We start from the raw sequence: 26,201 nt of genomic DNA on the forward strand, positions 1-26,201 counted from the left end.
CTTAGTTTAGCGAATACACACACAGAGCGATGAACATTTTTCAGGGAGTTGGTTTTGCCTGTGAGCTCCTAGAGACCATTTTTTTGATCCCTAAATTCAGCTTCCAGGAACCTTTAAACAAATGTACATTGCTTTATCCTCATTATTCAATTATGACAGTCTTTCCCCCAGCATTTTAATTAGCACTCATTTACTGAGAATTAAACTGTCATTTTAGTTGAACTCAAAGGAGTACCCCAGGGACATGCATTCCACAAGATAATAAAAGCACCATATAATTCTGATGCTTCAACAATTTAGATTGGAGCCACTACAGGGTTTTTTTCTGTCAGCCATCCCTGACGGGACTTAATCATTGAGCTGGAGCGAGGATTGGAGGGCACCATCTTTCTGTCCCCGAAAGTCGGAGGCCAAATCATGTTGGGTCAAGAAAATCTGAGCTTTGATGCCTGCTTGATGCTGTTCAGCAGAAAAGTCAAAGGAAAGGATCAACATGTTAGACATTTGGCTCCCAACCCCAGTTTTGCCCCAGGACTGCTGTGTTTTCTAGGGGAAGATTGGCCCAGCTTTCGCACAGGTGTGATTGAAGGGTATGGTCATGACGGGGCTGTGATCGTGGCTTTGGCTGCTTTCTGGATCTACACTCACTCTTCAGATCCGACCCTTTTCCTTGCTGTTCATTGTAGAAGACATTTCATGTCTGACTGTGGCAGGAAACTCTATCAAGACTAGGAGATAAAGAAGCACTGTAGAATATTCTGTTGTTATGTGATATTTACCACTTCCTTTCATTTCTCCAGTTTCAGGATAGAACCAGTTGGGTTTTGTTTTGTTTTGTTTTGTTTTTAGCGGGCTTGAGACCTGATTTATCTTACAGATTTTCATGGTGAATACTCTGGCAGCCAAGTAATTCTCCAGTTTTGAAAAGCTGAATGACCTCAGTTGATTAAAATAAGTAAAAAGCATCTGAGCACAATTAAAAGGTACAAACTTCCAGCTATAAGTTAAATAAGTCCTAGCATGGGGACTATAGTTATAATGATGTATTATATATTTGGAAGTTGCTTAGATAATAGATCTTGAATGTTCTCATCACACACACACAAAATGGAAATTATTTATGGCAATGGGTGTTAACTAAATTTGTTGTGGTGATCATTTCACATTATCTACATATTGAATCACTAGTTGTACACCTTAAACTAATGCAGTGTTATAGGTGAATCATATCTAAATAAAACTGCAAAAAAAAAAATCACAGGACCACAGGATTGTAAAAGAGACATGACCTTGGTAATCCAGTAATATCCAGCACCCCCATTTTATAGTTGGGAAGACTGAGGGTCACAGAAATTGGGTGACTTTCCCAGGGCCAAATGGCTTAATTTGTGGGAAATGAAAACTAGAGCTCAAGTATCACGATTTTCATATATTTGTCTTCCCTATACCTAGAAGGCAGGCAGTACACTGTAGTGGGGAATTCCAGGAACTCTGGGTTTTACATGCCTCGGTGTGAGTCCCAGCTCCATCCCCTCCTACTGAGTCACTCTGAAAATGTCTTAATTTTCATGAAAGTACTATCTCAGTTCTAACATACAGTAAGTGCTCAAAAGCATTCTGTGTTGTTGATAGTATATCTCCCTATTTTCTATAAGTCCTTCTAGCCACCACAGTGTAGGATGCAGGAACTTGTGTTTTGTTTTTCTGTCACCATCCCTTCTCTTCTTCCACTGTGCTTTATACCAGCTCTTTGTGCTTTATATCTAAACCTCACAACAAACATGCCAGGTAAGTGGTATCTATCCATCTCTAGGATGAAAAAAAATAGGCACAAAGAAATAATTTGTCCAAGGTCCACAGTGAACAAATCAGGATTCTCTTTGATTACAAAATCGAGACAACTTCCATGTATGTTAAGTTTGTTATCACTTACAGTTCACAGTCTAGACCTTTCAGATGTTATCTCTTGTCATGGAGTTTGTCATTAAGGAGGGGAGGGCGGCGTGCATTTTCCCAAAACATGTTTTAGGAGTACGTTCTATTGTTCGCTGGTGAGATGGCTTTACCTCTAGACCTCTTCCTCTTTGGCAGTAAAAGCTTGATCTTTTCTTACCTCAGATTCCCTGAAAATCATGTACCTGGAGAAGAAGTTTAGAAGTTCTGTGAGAGAAGAGGGTGAATTCCTAATAAAAGTGAGAGTATCTCACTTTTTGTTTCTTGAGGTTGTATTTGGCCTTAAAAAGACAGAAGCAGGGGTGTCTGGGTGGCTCAGTCAGTTAAGCCTCCAATGCTTGGTTTCCACTTAGGTGGTGATCTCAGGGTCTTGAGATTGAGTCCCTAGTCAGGCTCAGGGCTTAGCGTGGAGTGTGGTTGAGATTCTCTCTCTCTCTCTGCCCCTTCCTCTTGTGCTCTCTTTCTCTCTCTCTCTCAAATAAATCCATCTTAGAGAAAGAGACAGAAAAAAAAAATCTTCTTTGAAAAATAGATGAGAATAACTGGACTGAGGAAAAAATAAGAAAAAAAATTTTTTTTTTTAACTGGTCCTCACAAAATTCTCCAGGAATATTTGCTCTGCTCTCAGTGATAGCCTGCCATATCGATGTTCCCCATACCGAAGAATGCTGAAGTCCAGAGCTCTTAAAGACTTCTTGTGAAATACTTGTTTCCTTTTAGTTTAAGTGAGTTCTTTTATTCCTGTGTGTGATTTTGAATTTTCTTGGCAAAGCTAAGGGGGAAAAAAAACTCCTACTGAACAGATGAGGATCTCTTCTCTTCATATCGATTTGAGAAAAGGAGCTTCTGCCACATACTTTCATCAGGATTAAAGTGTTCTGATGTCTGCCCTGCAAATGTGAAATTACAGGAAGTAGCCATGATGGAAGGAAGGTTTATCAGAAGCCAACATGAAACAGGCTTTGGCCAGTTACTCCTGAATATTGTAAGAGTAACTGTCAGTCTGTCAGCCAACATTGGCTTATTCTAGAACCATCAGTGGACAAATGGCATCTTTGACCTTAGGAATTTACTTTATAGTAAGAAGACAGTAAAGACAGAAATAAATCCAGGACCAGGCCATAAGCTAATAATTATAGTGCGTATGTAATAATAAGTTGTAGTTCACTAACTGCTCTTCGTTGCATTCTCTCTCTTAATCTTCAGGATTAATTGTGGTTTTCTAGGGAGGTACTGGACACTGGAGTGGGAAACATATTCTCTCCAGTTATCTCTCATTTCTGAGAGACAGCCTTCCTATCATGAAGGTTAGAGTCTCTTCCCCTCTTTGAGCTCTGGGTCATCTTCTTGTCTCTGTGACTACTCTCTCCTGAGGTGAGCTCATCCATTCCGATGACTTTCCATATCACCATCATATTGATACTCCTAGATCTGTATCTTCATCCCTACTTTCTCATCTGAGCTGGGGATTCATATATTTTACTATATAACTAACTACAGTTGATACTGTAATTAGGTACCTCACAGGAATTGCTGTGTTAAGACATCCAAAATGGAACTCTTGATTTTCCTCCTGCTCTCAAACTCGTTTTTGCTGCACCCACCCTCCATCCCTCCCAGTCCTACCTCTAAAGAAAAAGGGCCTCACCGGCCACCCTGGGCTCAGACCAGGAACTTAGCAGTAACCCTTAATTTCTGTCCTTCCATCATTACCCACATCTAGTCTACAAGCAAGTCCTCTTAATTATACATCACAGTTGTGCAAGACACTTCAGGCTGTTTTTTCCTCCTCTTCTCCTCTTGCCATCATCTTAGCCCCAGTCCTCATTGTCTCCTGGCCATGTACCTGCAGTGGCTCCCTAGTAGATCACCTTGCTCCCACTCTGCTCTTCCACCCATCCCTGACAAGCCGAATGGTATTCTACCCATCCCTGGCAACCCTAGATAGTATCTAGAGAGATCTGTAAATAGCAAAACAAAACAAAACAAAGCAAAACCAACTTGTGTCTTTTCCTGTTAATGATCTCCAATTCTACTTAGAAGACATTTAAACTCTTTTCTCTGCCTTAATTACCATGCAGGATATGGCTCCTGCCCATGGCCTAAACTCCCCAATCTCATTCCGGGCTCCCATCTCCATTGTCACCATTGTTCAGCCTTCCCTGGCTTTCTGACACTTTGTAGAACACACCAAGCTCTTTCCTACACCAGGAGCTTTGCACCTGTTGTTTTCTTTCCCTTTCTGGCTCTTAGCCTGGTTCCTCCTCGTTTTCCACACATCGTTTTATATTTAACCTCTCCTGGTCACCCCCTCCCCTTACTTATTTCTCTGTCACCACACCTGGTGGATTTTCTTCTTAGAGCTTACTTTTGTCTAAAAGGATTTCAATTTGAAACTGGGATCATCCGTGTGTATCCCGGCAGTTTTCCAAATTTCCCTATTTGGGGCCTGATGTTAAGTCATCTACTTGCCTTTTTGTATCAATAACTCACAATGGCCTCTCCTAGAATCCTGCCTTGATTTCTAACAAGGCTAAGTGATTTATACAAGCCACATAGAGGCAAGTGTTCTGTTTGCCAATCAAAGCTCTTTGCACTTTACTGAAGCTTAGGTGACAGGGGTGGTTAATGGGCAGGGGGACCAATGGCTTTATGAAAAAGTGACAAAGAATGTGCCTGGTGACTGCCTATGGCTGATGCATTTTCACTAAGTAAATTCCAAAACTATTTGTCAGGGATTTTCAGTTAGCTACTACTTGTGTCTCTCTTCTCTCTCTTTAGTATAATGGAAAGAAAACTCTACTTGCCCTCATGTGGACACAATATAAAGACTAATGAAGTCTTTGAACTAGGAAGGCATACTTGTAACCTGGGTAATTTACTCTGGTTTTATTTCAGAATGATTTTGAAATCATAAGAGGCAGGCTTCTCAGGACAAACATTTTGTACTTCTAGCTGCTTTCTTTTCTTGCTCGTAGCATTGTCATCCTTGTTAGATGCCCACTTCAGAGTAACCTTTACTGTAGAGAGAATGAATAAGACAAAGGAAGGAAGACATGACCCCAAAAGGGGGTGGTTGGGTCGGAGTGCAGGAGAGGCCAATATGAACAATCTCTGCTCCTGCCTGTTTTAATCATCTCACAGTTAAGTTCAACACTCACTTCCCTGTGGCTGTCATGAGCTGTGACTTCAGCTCATGGTATCTGAGCACGTTGAAATTTAACACCACCGATATTGTAATGATGCTCAGTACCACACTCTAATTAAAGCCAGCCACTGGCAGCCATGTGAACCCTTTGTGAAGGAGATGATGCAGTGAACCCTGATGCCTGAGAGAGAAGGGAGAAGCAGTGAGGAAGGAGCCAGGCGGCACAAGAACTCTGAAGTCTGTACGAGGAGCACAGAGTCCAAGTGTTGACCATTATCTGCTCTTCCATCCTTGTGGCTCCTAGGGGATCCCCCTGCTCCGGTTTTGTTTCTGCAGAGTGAGGAGAGGTAATGTGGTTCAGTTGGGAAATACCAAAAAGTAAACACACACTCAAAAAGCTTCATTCCACAGGGAAGAAAACCAAGGCCTGGAAGAGGAGTATAATAACAAACCTGAGCTTCTCCCAGATCATTTTTCACACAACTACTTAAAGTGTGAAGCTTAGCAGTGATCAATGAATTGATAATGAATCTGCAGTATTGGCAACTAAGCTCCAGTGATTTTTCTTAAGAGACAGGCTGCTACTGGCTTGGCCATGGAAGCTGCATCAACTGTATTGATAAATGGAGACAAAGTCAGGGTCAGTGTCATCTCCATTGACTCTCCTGCCTCTTCCTACCCCCAACTGATCGCAATAAATAGCACCATCTCATTTGGCTCTTGAAGTTGAATCCTAGGGGTCATCCTTGAGCCCCTCATTCTGTCCACATCCAGCCCATTGGAGATTTCTAGCCCATCTTCCTTCATTAGTATGGGATGCCTGTGCTATTTCAAAGTCTAAGAATATACCTTACAATGAGGTGCAAAATCAGTTATTTCTGAGAGAAAGACCTGAGGAAATCATATCACAAATAAGAAGGGCACTTGCACAGATAATAGTCACAGTAGCGCGGGATAGCCAGAGAGGGACAGATTTATCTTGAACATAGCCAAGGCTATTTCTTCCATTCCCGTATTGCTTAGTGAATGAGAGACTTCTAGACATAATAGATTTTCATACCATATCTCCTAGAAAAAAGTATATAACGAAGGTTCTGGAAGGATAGTGACTGAAGGTATGAAGCAGGTCCTAAATGGACTTAAATAATATCTTCCATTCATCCATTATCTGGCTCCATCACCACCATAGTCCAAGCCAGTGCCCTCTTGCCCAGACCACTGGACATGACCCCCGAGGAACCCCCTCCACGCACTCAACCACCCGTCACTGGGACAGCAGCAGAATAATGTTTTTACCATAAATCAATTCACTTTCTTACCCTGCTTGAAAATCTGTTTTCCATTACTTTTAGAAAAAAATTCAAACACCTCACCCTGGCCTATAAGTCCTTATATAATTTGGCTGCAGCTAATTTCTCTGACTTATCTGGTACCTCTCTCCACATTTCTCACTATACTACAGCCACACTGGTCTTCTTCTGTTCCCTGAAGATGCTAAAGCCATCCCTCTGTAGGCCTTTTGTAGCAGCTATTCACTCTGGAATGCTCTTCCCTCAGACACTTTCCAGGCTGATTTCTCATCACTCAGAACTTAGCCTCAGATGTCTCCTTCCCAGAGAGCTTGCCATAGACAGTCATCACCACATTATTCTGCTTTATTTTCTTCGTGGCATTTACCACTCTCTGAAATCATTTGATTATTTCCCATTGTCTTTGACTCTGCTCTCTAGAATGCAACGCACATGTGAGCTAAGATACTGTGTCATTACCCATTTTATTCTCAGTGCCAGGAACAATGCTGGGTGCCTAGAAGGGGCTTGCTCAATAAAAAGTTGTTGAATGAATAAAAGAGTGAACACATGGAAGGTCAACCATCATTAATACCAACCTTATAGCACCTGTGATATACACCAGGCATATCACCTCCATCTCCACAACTACATGATACAAACATTACTCCTGTCAACTGACAAACAAGGAACTAAGGTTAATAAGGTTATGGAACTTCCCAAGTTGGCAGGTAGAGAAGAGTGAAAGCAGTCTGTCTGGCTCTGAAGCCTCTGCTTTTCCTCTCTCACACTGTGGTTACGTCGCATGGCTGGTGCTGCTTTGCTGGGGCACGGGTCTAAATCCATCCACGCGTTCATTCTTTTATTTTATCAGCTGTTTATTTGGGACGAGTTGTGTGCAAGGCGATATATGAGGTGTGAATTTTATGAATGAGGTAGAATTCTTGCTTTCACTTCTCTTACACTCCAGCAATTATTTGGTTAATGCTCACGAGCTTCATTCTGATGGTTTTCATTGGCTCAGGCGGCCATAACAAATACTGCACACTGGTGGCTTTCACAACACAAACTAATCTCCTCACAGTGCTTGAAGCTAGAAGTCCAAGATCAAGGTGCTGGCAGGGATGGTTTCCTCTGAGCCTTTCTCTTTGGTTTGCAGAGAGCCACTCCCTTGCTGCATCCTCACATGGCCTTTTCTTCACCCCTGAGCACCCCTGGTGTCTCTTCCGCTTCCTCTATGGAAACGGGTCATAGTGAATTAGGGCTTCATTTATGTTATGACTCCATTTACCTGTACCTTTTTAGTTTTATTTACTTATTTATTTATTTAGTTAATTTATTTATTATTTTTTGAGAGAGAGTGTACGTGCACGTTTGTTGGGCGAGGGGCAGAGGCAGAGAGAGAATCCTAAGCGGACTCCTTGCCCAATACGGAACCTGACACAGGGCTTAATCCCAAACCCTGAGATCATGACCAGAGCTGAAATCAAGAGTCAAACGCTTAACCAACTGAGCCCTTGGGTGACCCTGCCCATACCTTTTTAAAGGCCCTATCTCCAAATACAGTCACATCCGGGGTTAGGGCTTCAACATACAAATTTGGGGAGGGCACAATTTGGTCAATAACACTAATCATTTAAGAATAGGAACTCTTTAAAGATGTGAATAAAAGCTGGATTTCCAACTGGATTAATACTACTATTTTTCTAAAAGATTTTATTTACTTTTATGAGAGAGAGAGCACAAACAGCTGAAGGAGAGGGAAAAGGAGAAGAAAGCTCCCTGCTGAGCAGGGAGTCCAATGTGGGACTTGATCCCAGGACCCCAGGATCGTGACCCAAGCTAAAGGAGACACTTAACTCACTGAGCCACCCAAGCACCCCCAGATTAATATTACTATTGTGTAAGTCCTAGATTAAACTCATTTATTTTAGTATGGGATGCCTATGTTTTTTCAAAGTCCAAGACTGTATTTTATTTTATTTTATTTTATTTTTTTTTTTTTTTAAGATTTTATTTATTTATTTGACAGAGAGAAATCACAAGTAGATGGAGAGGCAGGCAGAGAGAGAGGGGGAAGCAGGCTCCCCGCTGAGCAGAGAGCCCGATGCGGGACTCGATCCCAGGACTCTGAGATCATGACCTGAGCCGAAGGCAGCGGCTTAACCCACTGAGCCACCCAGGCGCCCCCAAGACTGTATTTTAAAACGAGGTGCAAAATTAGTTATTTCTGAGAGAAAGACCTGAGGAAATCATCACAAATAAGAAGGGCACTCGCACAGATAATAGTCACAGTAGTGTGGGATAGCCAGAGAGGGACAGATCTATCTTGAACATAGCCAAGGCTATTTCTTCCATTTCCTATGTGAATGAGAGACTTCTAGATATAATGCATTTTCATACCATATCTCCTAGCAAAAAAGTATATAAAGAAGGTCCTGGAAGGATAGTGACTGAAGGTATGAAGCGGGTTCCAAATGGACTTAAATAATCTCTCCCAGCGGATTTTGCAGAACAGAGTGATCTAATGTTTGGCTGAGATTCGACTGTATTTATGACCTTTGCCTAGAATACCAGCACTGATGATTAACTGATGGAGGGTTACAGTGGTCCAAATACTTAAAAAATAGTATCTCTGCAAGAGCATCTTTCTATTTGGGCTTGAAAAAATTATTATGCGGCTCTTTGCCCATATTCAAAAAATACAAGTTTTTATTTCCCTTAACATGTAACGAATTTAAATTCTAAAAGCTATCAGGTTTAGGGGAGAGAATGGTACTCCTTTTTTGTCTATAGAATTTAGCATAGAACCTAAAAGAGGGTAATGTTCAAGAAATGTCAGATTTTTGGAAAGCCTAGTTAAACAACACAATAACAATAAAAATATTGCATTGTTATTAGAGAAACAGCTTGGGTGGTAGGAATAAAATGGGTATAAAATAGGCTGAATTCTGGTCCAAACAATGCCTCTGACTGGCCAGGAATCTTAAGAACAAGCAGACCACCCACCACCTGCCAAAAATCTCTGGGGGAGTCTGGGTTTCCTCATATGTAAAATGAGTCAATAGGGCTGGTTCCAAGTTCTGTCTAAACTGTCCTGTTTTAAGGGTGTTGGGTGATGATTACCAGTTGGATATCAGGTAGGGTTGCCAGATTTTGCAAATAAAAATACAGGTGTCCTGTATTGTGTGTCAACCCTCATATACCCTGAGAGGCCCCTGAGAAAACAAAGTCCTCATGAATAATCTGTAATGTGCATAATCTGTTGGTATTTAATAGAGACCTGACTGCTTCTGTTAAGTTTTGGAACTTGCAACATTTCAGATTGGTTTGGGGCTGGTTCTGAATGCTCCCATCCCTACTGATACAGCCCCAGGAACAGAACTCAGAACAAGCTAGGTGATTAAGTGCAACAGAAACTGATAATATTACACTATATGTTAACCAACTAGAATTTAACTAAAAACTTGAAACATGAAAGAAAGAAAGAGAGAAAGAAAGAAACCATCATAATCCCCTTTCCCTGGCCCTGCAGTGGTTTTCTGATTGGGCAAAAACCCACCAGTAACACTCCTCATGCAATGTTCTGCTGGGGTTGAGAAGGCAGCCAAATTCTTGCTATGCCTCTGCCCTTTTATATGAAGTCATACGTTGGCATTCTGGAAGAATTTACGTGCATAACAATGTACTATCATAGAAAAAAAATACATGCATCATGTTCTCTGGGATCTTGAACCAGATTCAGCCCCAGCCTGGCCACGTTCTCATGGGATGGCGAAGAAAGGCATTCCTAGGTCAGGAAAAACCATCTCCTTGAAGAACCTTAGAAGAATGTTTGTGTGGCAAGAAATCTGTATAGAAACCAGCAAGCTATTTGTTATTTGTACCAGAATAGTACTGCCCTTCTGGCATTTTGACAACTGACTTATGGTTTGGGTCAGACACAGTAAGTAAATTCACCAGCCAAGTTGTCTAGCCCATAGCAAAGAGAATGTGAGTCAAGCACAGCAAGAGAAGGCATATGGGTTCTGGGTTTTGGGGTCGTAAATACAGGTTAGGAGCTTCATACCAATTGCTTCTATCCCTTGACACATTTCCATTTTAAGGTTAAGTAGGTTTAATTACACAGCTCCTTTTCCCATCTTTGCTTCTTTTTGACATTACATAAGGTATTTTAGAAACAGAGAAAGGTTAATGGGCCTATGATGGGGCCTAGAATTAACTTCCTTAATTAAACCTCCAGAAGACATCTTTTCATTTCTTTTAATGACCTGTCTTGGTTAAAAAAGACCCAAAGCTCCTGCAGTCTTGTGCAGGTCCTGCTTGTGTAAGACCCACACAATCCATCATATGATTGAAGCTTTGTCCTAGATGATGTTTCTGGCTTAAGCAACTGCTGTCATCAACAGGGGGGCCGAGGCTGATGGGCAAAGAGAAGATTAATCTGTTCAGTGTTGTGACTTTGTAAAATTCGCTTTTGTGGATTTTGACACTTACATTTCAGGCATCAGTTTATTTTTAGAGAGTAAATAGATGACTACATCCATTCTCAAATTATCCTTATCAAATATTTGTAAATTAACTTACAATTTAAATATACTGGTGAGTGAACTACAATCCAAAACCTTGCTATGAATCTTTTCTAAAACTCTTACCATACTCTGAATTTATCTCTTTTATTTAAGAATTTTTAATATGTGTTTCTCTTCCATGAAGGCTTACTATACGCTAATTTTTCAAATGAATTCCTTTGGGGAACTGTCAGCATTCAGGGGATTTTTCAGAACCCATTTCAATGTGACCAAATTCTTTTTATATTTAAGGACACTCCCTGTAGTCCTAATTTTTGGGCTTAATTTAGCGGTAACTCATTTACATTTCTTGGTATTATTGGAGGAGAAAATACATATGCTATTAGTGTTCTTGTTCTTCCAAGATGGAAATTTTAGCAGTATTTCCTAATCAATAATATGTATCTGAATCTCCCTTTAAAATTATATATATATATATATATATATATATATATATATATATGCATTTATTTATTTATATGTATATTGCATATATTTCTATCTGGCTGGCTGGTTCTGGTTTAGAGATCTGGACCAAGAGAATGAAATCTAATCTGTGTTTCGCAAAGTTCTCCAGAGGATACTGAAACCTACCCCATATGTGTGTCTGGAAATGTGGTCTGCTTTAGAGCTCCAAACCTAGGGCAGTGAATTGCTTCTATTCCTTCTTCTCTAAGTCTTCTCTTCTACCTGATCAAAGGACTGCCTGAAAGGGGGATTGTTGCTCAACAGCTTCTAGTGACATTGACCTCAGCTCTGAACGTGAAACAGAGAGCTGTTATTATCTGAACTATGCAAATATGAGAGTCAGTGAATGTGCACTTCATTGAAAAGGCTTGTGAGGAACAAAATCCTGAATCTGTACCAGGTGCTCCCACAGTTCTCTTTCCTAGGTAATGGAGCACCAATGGTTTGTTTCTTATGGTGTGTAGATCCTTGAGTTTGCTAATAGACATCCTATGTTTCATTACAATAAAAGAGTTTCAGGGATCCAGATAGATGCCTAGATGCCTAGGAGAAAGTCTGCAAGGTTGTACATTCTTAAAAATGGCACCTCATCTTTCCTCTTCCTCTAATTCAGACAGTATGTGGTATGGGTGCCTGTTATCACTTGGTGTTTTATTCATATTACATACTCTGAGTTTAATTTTATGAACATTAATTAAGTATCCCTATTAAATAGAGTGGGAAATAAATGACCTTATATCTCTCTTTTGCTGTCCTCTTCAGGACAGGGCTGGAATGAGCAAATTAATCTGTAATAGGATGGCCAGACTGGAAGGTGTCAGGGGACATGTGTCAGGGGACGGAGTGTATGCAGATCCAGCTGCAAAGTTCAGAGCATAATATCCAAAAAGTAAGGCAGCCCAAAGTAGTTAACATCATGGAATCTGCAGTAATTAGACAGAACATGATCAGGAGAAACCAACAAGCAAACACTAGATGGAAACTTGTCTGTGTTTCCCTCATCTGTAAAATGTAGATAATTCAGTACTTAATAAATTGGTTTGTTGTGAAAATTAAATTTGCTTCATACACCTAAAGCACCCCGAATGGCGCCTGGTGCATAGTAAGGTTGGATTAATGTGTGAAACAGCATTATTGTTACTGTCTTCATCAGCAGAATCCAGAGTGTAAGGTGGGTTCTGGGCCTTGGGAGCAGGGGCTAGGAAGGCAAGGTGGAAGACGGGATGCAAATGTAACTGGACCTCTGATGAAGAATACTGAGTTGGAGCTCTTGAAATCTTCCCTGCTTGAGTCCCAAATTGATCTTGGAGACCAGTTGAGCTGAGCTTGAAGCACTGCGTCATGAGAGCCCTGCTGTGGGGAAATGGGGTAGCAGAGACTAAGACCCAATTTCTAGAAGTGTTTAATTAGCCTTACCTCTTGACTTTCTTTCCTTCTGACAACACCGTCATGCCCCAAGGGAAAGAGTTCTTTGACCATCTAGGAGAGTGGCTGGTGTCCATATTAACTGTCTTAGACTGACAGTCGCCAGAAGGCAAGGTTTGGTTGTGCCTTAGGCTATAATTCTTCTGATTATTAGATGTCACAGGTGATTAGGTATTTAATAAATGACATGAAGTAGATCATTTCCCTTTAGGGTAGTGGCAGAGCTAACTAACATAAGTAATTTTCACTATTAACATCAATTCCATTCCTTAATATCCATCATTGGGGGATCTCAAAGATTAATCCATTGCGAATATTTCCACTAAATCTATGTGCTGTGTATTTTTCACAGTTCCCTGGGATAACGTGGTACCTACTTCACACAGTGACTATATTCCTTTAATTGTTTCATTTTTCAAACATTCACTGAATGCTTACTACATGTTGGTGATGGTACTTGGATACTCAAGATGCAAAAGAAGAATGCGACATTGTTCCGGACCTCAAGATGCCATAAACTGGTGCTAGGACAGAGACAAGTTGACAAGCATATTTCAGGGAAAGTGCTGCTAATTGAGCAAACACAAGATGTTGTTGGGATCCAGGGATGACCAACTCTACTCAGTGGTTGAGAGTCATGGTCAAGAAGAGCTGATAGGTGTTAAAACAAAACTCCAGATCTTCCTCCACTTTTTTCAACAACAACAACAACAACAACAAAAAAGATGTATTTATTTGAGAACCAAGGAGAGAACAGAGGTCATGAGGGTCAAAGGGAGAGGGAGAGAAAGTCTTTTAAGAAGACTCCTTGTTGAGTGGGGAGCCCAAGTTGGGGCCTCATCTCATGATCCTGAAATCACAACCCGAGCAGAAACCAAGAGTCTGACACTTAACTGACTGTGCCACCCAGCCTCCCCTTCCTTGGTTTTTGATGGGGTTACATCCCAGTAAATCTATTATAAGTTGAAACTACACTTAATATACCTAACCCACCAAACATAGTAGCTTAGCCTAGCCTACCTTAAATATGCTCAGAACACTTATATTAGCCTACAGCTGGCAACACCATTTAATGTAAAGCCTATTTTATAATGAAGTATTGAAAATCTCCCATAACTTACTGAATATTATACTGAAAGTGGTTGTGTGGGTACAGAACAGTTGTCAGTGTTTGGGTTGTTGACCCGGTGTTCGTGAAGCTGACTGGGATCTGGGGCTGGCTGCTTCAGAAACCCAGTACCACAAGAGAGGAAAGTACCACATAGTCCTAGTCAGGGAAAAGATCCAAATTCAAAATTCCATGGATGGTTTCTACTGAATGTAGATACCTCTCACACTGTCATAAAGTCAAACTGTCTTAAACTGAACCATGACAGATTTGGGGCTGTCTATACAATATTTTAAAAAACAAGAAGAGGTTTATTTGGCAGCAAAAGAAAAAGTATGCATAGCAAAGAGGCAGCTTGGGAGAAACGAGAGGAACGGAACACATGAATTGGTATAAAAGTAGGAAAGTGGGAGAAATAAGGTTAGGTTAGTAAATAAAAGCACTATCACCATAAACTTTGCATGAAAAGCTTGAAAGTATTGAAATTGTCAGACATCATTAGAGGACTTGAAACAAGAAGACAATATGATCAGATTTGCCTTCAAGAATGTTCTTTCTGATGCCAGCTTGGAGGATGTGGTGGTTGACCAAAATACTATGTGGGGAGTCCAGGTGTGCAGTTGAGAGGTTATTTTAATGTCCATGTTATATATGATAAGGACCTGAGCTAAAACAGAGCAGTGGGGATAGAAAGGAGGATGGAAAAATAATTTAGGAGCACCCATATGGTTGCAAAAGGCAAGATTTCATTTATTTTAATGGCTGAGTAATACTTCACTGTGTATATATATATCACATTTTCCTTACCCATTCATCTATTGATGGACACTTGGTTGCTTCAGTGTGTTGACTATTGTAAAGAGTGCTTCAATAATCATAGGGGTGCATATATCTGAAATTAATATTATGCTGTATGTTAATTATGCTTGAGATAGATAAACAAACAAATAAATAAAATCCTTTAGGAGGTAAAATCAAAAGGACTTGGTAGCCAGCTGGATGTCTAGAAGTGAAGGAGAAGGACTTAATACCAAATATATTTACTGCTGGCTATCACAGTCCACAATGCATATTCCTCCTTCAGATCCTTACTGTTGATCTGAAGCAAATCCTGCCCTAATGGCCATTAGATGGAAATTGGGGTTGAAAAACTTGTTGGAGCAAAAGAAAGCATATTTTAAGGAAGTTTTGGATTTCACTGGGGGTACTTTATTTCTCCATTTAAAAGCACAGGATACACAAGGAGGTTTGCTAACTGAAACCTTGTACATGGAGCTAATGGCAAACGGGGAGAGTCATGGTCTTCATCTCTTGACCAGTCCTTCCCAAATTTAAGGTGCATGCCGATCACCTGGAGGTCTTACTAAACTACAGGTGCTGATTCAGTGGATCTGGAGTTGGTTTGGGAACACACCTGTTTAACAAAACTCCCAAGTGGGGCAGATGCACTAGACTCCAATTTGAGTCATCTGTCTCTAGACTGTTTCACAAAGAGGGAAATACGTTTTATTAGTACAACAAAATGACCACAAGCACACTGTAGCAATAGGGCAAAGAGTACAAGTCTCCGATTATACTCTGGCTACTGCTGCAGACCTTTCAGATCTTGTCTGGGTGGGGCCTCTTGGGAGTGGTACCTATCCCAGGAAGGGAGTGGTTACATCCTATAGAGTTATATGCAGTCTGAGCCAAAATTGTCCTGGTGTTCCTTCAAGAGCCATAAGAGTTCCTCTCCCCATGCTGCCCCCAGCATGTCTCCCTGAATAAGCAAGCCCTAACTCAAACCTGAAAATAACTCCAACCCCCTGGCTCACGTAGAGTCCCGCCTAGTCAAAGTGGGATAGTGTAAGTTTTGTTTAACTTGCTGTGGAGTTGAGGGATATTTGGGGTTTAAAGAGTTATAAAGGGCTCTTTGTAACAATTGCAATATTTATGTACCTGTCACCAGAGACAAACAAGACTGGAAATTAGGAACAGGCTCCTTCTCACCTTGGGAGTCAGCTCTCATCCACGTTTGACCTCTATTCACTGACCATGCGGTGTTCTGGTTATGGTTTGTTTATATATGCCAGCTCTTTAATTATGAGAACATAAGTCCTAGGGACCAGGACCAGATGCTGGGGTTGGCATTGCCTGGTGGGAGACTGGCACTGACAAATGGTCTTGGGTGGCTCAGACCCAACCTGGCCTGCTCTGGTTGCCTGAAATAGAGAGGAAATTTTTGCTGTAGGGAGACTGCAGTAGGCTCTGAAATTAAGAGGAGTCTGGTATGAGGAAAGGTGCTATCTTGGGAATCAGAAAACTAGTTCTAGCTCAGCAATAATTGGTTATGTGATTTTGGAAGAGGCATTTTGTCTTTCTTGGGCTTAGTTTCGCTCTGAGAAATGAAGTAGGCTAGGTCAGTTGTGTTCAATCTGTTCTCTGCAGAGTCCTACAGTCTTCATTGAGGTACCAGGAAGATCAGGTTGGGCTAGTTCTGGCTCGTGTGATTGGTAGCTCCCCCACATACACATGACCTTGGTTTTTGCTGTCATGGTAACCTTTTGCTGTTCCATACAAGTGTTTCCATTGGTGAGGCCACTGATTCAGACTTCAGACTTTCTGTAAGAGTTCTTTCCATCATAAGCACTAATAAAATTCTGGAAGATAAGAAGGCTCCCCCAAAATCACCTCCAATGTTACCCTCAGGGATTCCTTGATCGTGGGTCATGTGCAGAAAATACTTAGAGGAAAAGCACATTAACTGTAGGAACATGATAACATCAACTGTATTTCTAGGGTATACTCTCCTAAGAAAATTGACTTCTGAAACATCAGCTCCAGAATTACTTTTAGTAAACCAAATCACAACAAATCTACTTTTTTTTTCTTAATGTATTTGACAAGGAGAGATCAGAAGTAGGCAGAGAGGCAGACAGAGATAGAGGAGGAAGCAGGCTCCCTGCCGAGCAGAGATCCTGATGTGGGGCTCGATCCCAGGACCCTGAGATCATGACCTGAGCTGAAAGCAGAGGATTAACCCACTGAGCCACCCAGGTGCCCCAGAATGAATCTACTTTTAAAAAATGCATTTATTTGGGGTCCTGGACCATAGGCTGGAGCAACCACTAGACATGTCTTTATCTCAAATTATTTCTTCTAAGTAGCCTATAATCTTAGCAGTTCATTTAAAAGAGGTTGACCTATTTTTGTTGTCTTGATTGTGTACTCATATGTGTTAAAATCCTTTCTGAGGTCTGTACTGGAAGGATTGTTACCATTCTAATATTTTCGCAGGAGGGTTTTCCTTTAGCAGGTTGTATGGCTTTATAAGGACTGAAGTGCCTAGGAGCAAAGCTCAATAAAAATGGCTATTTATATACAACTTGTACTTATAATGGAGCATTTCACAAAGAATTTCCCTTTGTAGCACTGACAACAGCACCTTGAAAACAGCAGGCATACCTGTTGAATGACTGAATGATCTTTCATTCATTTATTCATTCCATGGAGTTGACTGTATCACAGAACTTTGTATGAATTACTGTTTTCTGCTTTGGAGAACTGAAATGAAGCTATGCTTCTTCTAATAACTCTACTTTTATCTTGGTCACTGAGCCAGATGGGGCTTCAACTTGGCTTGGAAGATCAGTCTTTTAGAAGGCAGAGTCTACCCACCATCGTTCTACTGTTGTTTCCTAATAGGATTCTCCTCTTTGGCTCTTCCCCTTGACCACAGAAGGATCATTCAACACAGAGACTACTGACAAAAGGGAGTATTTTTTTGTGCGAATAGGGTAAGTCATGAGTAGTTAATAGAAATTTGATTCTCAAAAATATAGCAAAATCTAAGGGATTTCATTTTCAAGTGAATGTGGTTCTTAATTTGATTATTTTAGAATATACAAGTTCATGAGGAGAAATTTTGAATTTGTTGAGGTGTGTTTCATATGACAAGGAAATACCCAATTGAAATTTGACATTGGAAGACTGATAAATTGGACTCAGCTTCCCACGGGCTTGAGAGCATCTTCAGAAAATAGTGTTACATTTCTACCTTCCAGGAGATGGGGAATTGGCTTTTTTAAGCATTTTTATGAGAAAGGTGATTAATAAACTATAAAAGATGTGAGATTATAGACTCTAGAAGATCTGCTTTGGAACTTAAAGTGTCAATGGGTCCAATGCACTTAGCTAAGAGATCTATGGGAGAGCTAGTGTGAGACACATGAGAAGGTCAGGAGAGAAGAAAGCAGGAGATTGTGCTTTCTGTCTCATTACTTTACCTTGAGCCTCTGTGGAGCTTAGCATGCCCATCCACAAACTAAGAACAGAGGATCTGGCTCTCACTTTTCAGTGATCTTGGAAGTTTGTGGAGGTAGTAATAATGACAGGAGCATTGATGTTAAAAGTGTTGGGGTGTCTGGATGGCTCAGTGGGTTAAGTGTCTGGCTCTTGATTTCACCTCAGGTCTTGATCTTAGGGTCATGAGGTGGAGCCCCACATGGGACTCCACTTTCAGAAGGGAGTCTGCTTGGGATTCTCTCTTGCCCTCTCCCTCTGCTCCTTCCCCATCTCTCTCTCCCTTTCTCTCTCTCAAATAAATAAATAAATTTTTAAAAATCATGTTTAAAGAGTCACAGAGGATTCACAGACCTATATCCCTGGGGCAAAGAATACATTATATATTAATAAAAATAATTAAAAAAAAAAGTCACAGAGGAAGAGACACGACTTTGAGTTGTTTGCAACTATAACAGAACTCTGGGTGCCTCACTCCAGCTCCTGACTCACCACTCTTCCCTCTGGCCAAGGAGCAAGTTTTTAAAGACATGAGGAAGACACCCAGGGAACCAGGGGTGGCAATTTTCCGAATTCGAATTACCTTAGCCAGCCACAACGTAAAATCTCTGGAGAAGATACGTGCTGACCTGCTCAGAGGCACAAAGGAGAAGAATCTCATTGTGAAGGGACCGGTTCGGAGGCCCACCAAGACTATGAGAGTCACTACAAGAAAAGGTTCTCAGACTTGGGATCCTTTTCAGATGAGGTTCTACAAGGGACCATTGATTTGTACTGTCCTTATGAGATTGGTAAGCAGATGACCCGTCAGCGTGGAGATACAATTTGAGGTTGAAATCACCATGGCAGACGATTGAATCTACTTTTCCTGTAAATTGATTATCAGTTGTCAAGGGAAAAAAAGTCACAGAGATAGGAGAGTGGCTCATCACAAGACACCTGTGGTGAAAGCACAGGCATTAAAGCCACTCAGACCACTGTTCAAGTCTGGAACTCTGCTGCTTATACTTTGATAAAGACATTTAATTCCACCTTTAAAATGGAGATAATAAAGTTGGGATAAAAAGAAAAGTTATGGAGGTGCCTGGGTGGCTCAGTGGGTTAAGCCTCTGCCTTCAGCTCAGGTCATGATCCCAGGGTCCTGGGATCGAGTCCAGCATCAGGCTTTCTGCTTGGTGGGGAGCCTGCTTCCCTCTCTCTCTCTCTGCCTGCCTCTCTGCCTACTTGTGATCTCCATCTGTCAATTAAATAAATATAATCTTAAAAAAAAAAGAAAATTTATATAAACGAAATACCAGACCTCACAGAGTATATGTTCAGATCACATCACACAGTTCGGCTCTCATCACCATCATCTCAGCTAAAAAATAAGTTCATTTCCTAAGCATTCATTTATTCAAGGTATTTGGAGTGTTTGCCATGAACGTTGGAAATTAGATATGATTTGATTCGGCTTATGATGTCAGTGGAGCCAAAATGAAATCATCTCAATACATTCAAAGGGACTATGTTGCCCTTAAGCAGTGTGCTTCAGTTCATAACTGACTAATAGGATTTCAGCTGCACACAAATTGTTTTTCTTTGTTCTTAGATTTGTATAATCCATTATTCATATTCTCACCCCAGTATTTCTTGTGATTAACTGTGTATTTGCAGGAGGGTCACAGAGTGAAGTAAAGTTGGAATTTAAGCTAATAAACAATGGACTCCTTGAGAGCAAAGCATACATCATAGTTCATGGTGCTTTCGGGGCCTAGGAATAGCATATAGACTTTGAGTTTTATTCTGGAGGAGATAGAGCCTTCTGAAAACTCAGAGCAGAGGAGTATCGTGAACTGACTGTATTCAAAGAGATTGATTCTGCCATATGTGGAGGACAGCTGTTTAAGGGGGCAAGGGTGAAGGCGGGCAGGCCCTTGGATAGTCATTGCAATAGTAAAAAGGTGATATTATAGTGGTTTGGTCTTGAGTAGCTATGGTGGGAGGTGGTGAGAAATGATTGGATTCTGGATCTAATTTGAAAGTAGCATGACCAAATTTGTTGGTAGATTATAGCGTGGTGTGAGAAAAAGAGAAGAGTCAAGCCCGAGTCCAAGGATTTGGGACTGAGCAATAAGAAGAAAGATGTCACCTTTTATTGAGATGAAGAAGACTGGGAGCAAGTGGGAAAACTCTTGAGGGGAAGATCAAGGGTACAGTTTTATATGACTTAAATTTGAGACTTCTATCAGATACCCAGGTGAACACGCAGAGTTAACAATTGGATTATTTGAATCTGCATTTCAGGGGAAATGGATCAGGAGATAGAAATTTGGCGATCATTGACATATAGAAGGTATTCAGTATCAAGGGACCAGATGAGCTCACCAAAGAATGAATGTAGACTGCAAAGAAGATGAGGTCCCAAGTGTGAGCCCTAGAGCACTGCCATGTTCAGAGTTCAAGAAGACGAGAAGGAACCAGCAAAGGAGGACAGAAAGCAGGCTATAGGAAGGAGGAGAACTGGAAGAGAGAGTGGGGTCTCAGAGACAAGAAAGATAAAAAAATAAAGAGATTTCAAGAAGAGGAAGCAGTCAACTGTGACAAATGTGGCTAATAAGCCAAATAAGATGAGCACTGAGAATTGATCTTTGGGTTTGGCAAAGTAAAGCTTTATTGATGACCCTGACAAAGACTGGTACTGGAAACTTTGGAATGGTGACCTGATTGGAATGTGTTAAAGGAAAAGAGAAAAAGAAACAGGGAGAATGAGAAAAGACCTCTGTTACAAGGATTTTGCTATAAAGGGGAGGAAAGGGGGATGACTTTCAAGTGTAGGGTGTAAGCAGGGACCTTGCATATGGCCTGGGGACTGTTAAATCAAATCGGATGCTGGCTATAGGTCCGGAGCAGGGTCTTGGAGGGCCCTGCTGATCCAGACTCTGACCTTCAGTTGCTGGATAATGGAAGGTCCTGAAGGTCCCAGGGAAGGGTTTGGGTTGAAAAAAGTGGGAGCAGGGATACTTGGAAAACTCAGGGTGGTGAGTGATTCCCACCAGGTCCAGAAGTATCTCAATACTTTTAACACTCATAACAGAGGTACCAGCGTGTTTTAGATGAACACTGGCCTGGATCCATAAAGAGGTTTTGGTCTTCATTACCTTTGTTTTTTAAGAAGAGGATATTGCGGCATATTTTCGTGTTGATGAAATGACCAGAAGGGAGGGGAGATTTGGAAATTCAATTATGTAGGAGAACAAGGTGACAGTTATAGGAGAGCTTTGAGTTGGTGAGTGGGGATGGGGTTAAATAAAAGGGATGGTTTTGGTGGAAACACAATTTGTTGTTGTTGTTTTTGTTGTTGTTGTTCCTTGTAGCAAGAAGGAGCACAGAGGAGAGGGGCACAGACATGGGTGAGCTCTTAAGTGGTGGTAGAAGGCTCGTGAAATTTCTTCACTGGTTGCTCCCAGCGTGTCTGTGAAAGAGAGGAATTTTATTAACACCCCAAAATCTAACCTTCCTCAAGATCACTATGCATCCACATTTTATCAGCGACTTGGTAGAATTCTGGGGGAATGCTGGTCATTCCACCAACTTTTGATTCAGTGTCTTTATCTCCTGCCAGGAGATCTCCAGCTGTGGGATTTTGATCCCACCTCATTCCATGAATGATGACTGGAGCCCAGCTTTCTTTGGTTTGCAGAATGTGAGGACCCCTGGCCCTCTCATGCCCTGCTTTGCTATGGAGTGGCCCTGAAAGAAAACATTTCTTGCCTGACACAGTGATGCATCTGGGGCCACGGCAGAACCTGACTGACAGTAGGTATTCAATAAATATTTGTTGAATGACATAGAAAGGGAAGGAGGGCAGGAGGAAGGGAGGGAGGGAGGAAAGAAAATTCAATTTGCATCTAGAAGGGAAACCACTAATCTAGCCTAGTTGCATTATGTTTCTGCTCAGGAGATTTACATCTTGTTTATAACTAATTCCTCTGTTACACGTTTGGCATTCTAAGATTTTTGCCAAGACTCGGGAATACATCCAAAATGGCTGAAGGATGACAGTGTTTGATTGCTTGCCTCTCTCTCTACCTCCGAAGTTAATATGATAGTATCTGAGTGCAAAGGCACAGGCAGGCAGGAATTTAATGCAAATTTAGCCAGGAGTCTAGTGCCACTTCACAAAATATTGATTAGGTGTCTGATTTGCTCTCCCCTGACAATGGGCCATAGGAGTAAACCAATGAGGTGGGCTCAACCCCAGCTCGTCATGGTCATTCGATAAAGCCAGGCAGCCAATGAGGAGCAGCTACCTTTTGATTGGGCGAGAGGCCAGTGAGGGGGGAAACCATCTTAGCAACAGCAGAAAATATTGCACACGCCCTTGCACACACGCACAAACACAGACATCCTGCTTTACCACCCTGCTGCAGGGAACAGTCGCCGATTGTGTCTCTTAAGGCTTTTGTTTAACCACACTCCTGCTTCCAAAGGACCAGTTTCTGCTCACCGATCACACTGCCTACCTGGTCAGTCAGCCCATAATCCCTTTTTAATGGAACGCAGGAACAACACTCCTCTCTGTGCCCCCTCCAATGTACATCTTATTAAGGGCAAACTTTGTCCTGCAGGTGGATGGCCCAGGCTTTGTTCTGAAACGCACTGTCCTGATCCCTTTCAGGAAGCCGGCCCATCTCTGTCCTTTCCTATGTGGCAGGCAGGGTGACTGCTGGGCTATCGTTTCTTCTCCTCCCTGCATGCGGCAGAGCTTTCCCTGGGGGCAGCGCAGGCCCCGGGAGCCATGGAATTTTCCTTACAGGCTTCCCCTTTCATTGTTCGTGGCCTTCACATCCAGGGCCCAGGAAAGCGTGCCTGCGTTTAGTGTGACATCTGGCAGTGTCTTTCTTAGCCGCTGGGTTCCAAACATTTTAGCACTCCCATTTGAAAGGCTCCCCTCCTCCGGTCTCTACTGTGTTTTCGTTGCTTTCTGAGCTGCTGCCCTTGTTACCCAGGTGCCGGGGCATGCGGGCAGCCTGCCAATCCCTGGTTTCCCCAAATTAGGAGCTGCCTTGGCCTTCTTGCCTCAGTTCTCTCCTCGCCCACCCCACAGCCTGGCTCTGATGGCCGCTAGTGATGGCAGGTAACGGGGACGGCTCATTGGTGCTCAGCATCCTTCTTTCCTCCATGAGCTTTGCTTTCTCTGCTCTCTCAGCTCCTTTAAGCAGGAATCTTTGATTCAAGGGCATCTGTCCATGATTATCCAGTCCTGCTGGTGGCTCTCACTCTGGTTCCCTGCTGACAGTTACAATTCGGTCTGAGTAGGAAAGCCCATCCGTTAGGACGACCTTTCAACCTCTGAGGCGTGTGGCTGGTCTTTTATTCTAGAGAAGATGAAGATGAGATGGTGTCAGAGGACTTTTCCAGCCCAAGAAGGATGCCTGTCTAGGAAATGGCAGCCAGCTGTTTTCTACCTTCCTGCCTCTACACAACAAAGGGAGGTGGCTTGAATTGGAAGCCAGAGGGGATGAAGATGGTCATGAAGCATGAGTTTCTGAATATTAGGGTTAGCAGAACCTGGAAAGTATTATCAAGTGGGCCTTCAGAATGACTTTCTGCTTCTCCCAGAGTTCTGTGGGTATTTTCTCTTCTCTCACAGAGGCAGTGACCTAGATGTGATGACAGGGTGGCATGGTATGGACTTTGGAGTCAGATTGGTCTAGATTCAAGTTGCAGATTTGTTGCTGTTAAACAACATGGTGGTAACAAATTTCTTAGCTTCTCTGGACATTTAAAAAAAAATCTATAAAATGGAAGGTACAATATCAGCCATATAGGTCTAAATAAAATCATGTAGATACTATGCCTGGCTTAGGGCTTACTATGTAATGAGCATTCAAAAACGACCAGTCTTCCTTTCAGTTCTAGAACTCTCAGAGCTTTGTTCCATCGATACACTTGTGGATACAGCATCGTTCCTTGATTTTTAAAAAGTGAGCTTCTACCTAGAGCTTAGTGCTGTGAGGTTTACATGTAGTTTCTGCCCAGACAATTTACCCTGGAGGCTGGAAAAGAAGCCAGACAAGGTACGTCACAAGGGAGTAGAGCTGAGGCAGGGAAAATGGAGGCCAGTTGTCCACAGCCAGTAAGTATAATAGGAGTGGGATCCTGGGTGAGGAGCCCCTCAAGAAAGCATGATGGGAAAGTGGGGGCTTGATTAGAACCTTAAAGAACAGCTACATTTGGGATAAGTCAAAGGAGTGGAGGTAGAAAGAGGGAGCATCGTGGAGGTTGAGGTGACAGCACTGGCAAACCCACAGAAGAGGAACTGAGTGTGCAGGTTGAAGCAGGAAGGTGGGGTGGCTGAAGGATGTCAGTAAGGGGCTCGGGCCCTAGAATTAGTTCTCCCTTGGTTTTGGTTCAGAAGCTGCCACTTGTGTCCTCGTGGGTCAGTTTCCTCAGCTGTAAAATGGGCATCATGGTAGGATTAAATGGTACCAGAAGCAGATAAAACGTTTCAGGCATGTTTGACTGCAAAAACCATGCTTTAACCCACACATGCAGCCTTTGTAATAGGACCGCCAGTCAAGTATTATTAATGTGAGATATGAATAGATAAAAGGTAATAGCTCCAAATGACGGTCGCAGGACAGAATTTCCTGGGCTGCTGTGGAACTCCGTGACGGTGACCTCTGGTGTTCTCCCAGACAGCTGCTGATACCCACTTTTCCCTCCGTGGGTTGTGATTCAGCACTTAAGCATTTTCCCTTTTATCTCCCCATTTGCATGCTCAGATTAGACATGGATTTGGTTAGACCTGCATCTGTTGAGACGGCCAGCCAATAATAGAAGCCCCATAGGGACTAATGCCGTCTGGTTTCAGGAGTGGGTCTAGCGAGTGAGGTCTAGGTCAGGAAGCTATTAGCTGCAGAGTCAGGGAATATATTCAGCTGTCATCACTTTTTAATTAAAAATAGCCTGGTGGCACTTGCATTCCACCACTATGTTGTAGAGAGCGGAACACTACACTCTCCCCTACCGTGGGTCCTCCCGCAAACAGGACACCTGTGTTCTCTGTGGTCCCAGGTCTCTAGAGCTTGTCCAGAGACCATGAGAAACCTAAAGACCACTTTAGGAGGGAACAGGTGCAATGCATACATACCCTCTTCCCACCTCTACGTTTAGTAATGGTAGGTTGGTGATACGACTTAACACCGTTGAAATCTGCAAATGCTATAAATCAGGGCTTCTTCCTTGGTGGAGAAGACCCTTTCAAAGTAGGACTTTTTTTGATATTCCAGGTTTGGTCCCCATTTCCCATCACATTAAATCCATTTCTCCCATCGCTTATATGGAAAAGAACCTTTAGAACTAATGTGCCATCAGTATAAGAACCCACTCCACTAGAATGAAGTTCAAATCCCTGCTCCTGAATTACCTGTCATATGTCATATACCTTGTCTACTTTGTGAGGCATTGGTTTTCTTATCTGTAAAATGGGGCCAAGAATGGAGTCAACTAATTAGGTTCACTGGGATTATCAGTAAAATCTTTCATGTGAAGGATTTAGTACCATCCCGGCATGAAACAATTACGAGGTAAACGTCAGGTACTTTATTAGTCCCAGAATTTACCATTCTGGTTGCGGGACATGGTAAAAAAAACTGAGCAGGTATAGAAAACTGGGTGCTATGGAGCTTGTCATAAATGTAGAAGTCTGATAAGGATGTTATTTGACACAGTTCTCTGAACCATGTAATAGTGAAGCGTACCAATCGGGGCTTCAGCACTTAATTAAAATGTTTAATTTATTACTCTGGTGTTTTTTTGCATTTAAAGATATTCGTGCAAAACAAAATGCAGTACAGTTCCCACTCTCTTAAACCAGCATAATGTACAAATTATATATTCAGCATCTTATAGCAATATGCATATAAAATATCTACATATTTGTAGCTTTGTCAACACAAAACATTTCTTTT

At 41.9% G+C, this 26,201-nt stretch overlaps 1 long non-coding RNA gene and 1 pseudogene across 2 annotated transcripts in view; both read left to right on the forward strand.

Annotated features, from left to right (window-relative positions):
- The window catches only part of LOC132026781 (uncharacterized), a 193,335-nt gene that overhangs the window by 36,800 nt on the left and 130,334 nt on the right, over positions 1–26,201 (forward strand). The gene's annotated exons all lie outside the window — the stretch shown is intronic.
- On the forward strand, positions 12,256–19,100 carry LOC132000207 (small ribosomal subunit protein uS10-like; annotated as a pseudogene).

Source organism: Mustela nigripes, chromosome 1 (genome assembly GCF_022355385.1).
Source record: "Mustela nigripes isolate SB6536 chromosome 1, MUSNIG.SB6536, whole genome shotgun sequence".
In the NCBI taxonomy this organism is placed as follows: Eukaryota; Metazoa; Chordata; class Mammalia; order Carnivora; family Mustelidae; genus Mustela; species Mustela nigripes.